The sequence below is a fragment of the Limulus polyphemus genome, unplaced genomic scaffold (genome assembly GCF_000517525.1).
Source record: "Limulus polyphemus unplaced genomic scaffold, Limulus_polyphemus-2.1.2 Scaffold2274, whole genome shotgun sequence".
Lineage (NCBI taxonomy): Eukaryota > Metazoa > Arthropoda > Merostomata > Xiphosura > Limulidae > Limulus > Limulus polyphemus.
The window spans coordinates 80,517-81,384 of NW_013667884.1; positions in this window are offsets into that span (position 1 = coordinate 80,517).

The following is an 868-nucleotide window of genomic DNA, read 5'->3' on the forward strand; positions in this document are numbered from 1 at the left end:
ATAACACTTTCACGAACTCTGACACATTTTCAGGCAACTCTTCGTAAGGTGGGCATCCTGTTATCGGGTCCACTGGCAACCGAAGTTCCCAACCAAACATCAGCTTTGCTGGAGTGTATCCATTGGTTTCATGCTCTGCTCTCCTATAGGCCATCAACAGTGGAGGGAGTAAGACATCACAGACATCTTGGCGGCTATTACAAAACTTTGTCCAGTTGTACTTTTCTACCATCCCATCAGATAGTGGGTGAAGTGGCATTGTTCTGGTCTTTCGTATGCCAAACAATTTGCAGCATTCATGGAACACAGCTGATTCAAAGTTACGGACTTGATCTGAATGCATTTCGTATGGCATACCAAACCTGAAGAAGAAATCACTAATAGCAAAAGCTACAGTTGTAGCTTCCTGATTGGGTATTGCATATGCCTCAGGCCATTTGGTGAAATAATCCATCACCACACAAATTTGCCTATTTCCAGCACGAGTTTGGGACAAAGGACTAACAATGTCAACAGCTACTCTTTCCTTTGGTGCACCAACTTGATATAACTTCATTGGAGCACGTCCCTTATGCTTGGGTCTCCTTTTAGCACAACATGTACTGCATGTCCTGCACCATTCTTCCACATCTTGCCTCATTCCTATCCAGTAAAATCTCTGTCGTACATGACTCAATGTTTTCTTAACACCTAGATGTTCTCCTGTTAAACTATGATGGGATTGACGCAGCACAACTTCCCGTAACTTTTTCGGTATATCCGTTTGCCAGGTCGTCACTTTCCCATCTCCAGAGAAGAATACTATCTTCAAGCTTCAACTGGTCCCATTGTGCCCAATAGTTCTTTGTCACAGGGCTTAGACTAGACA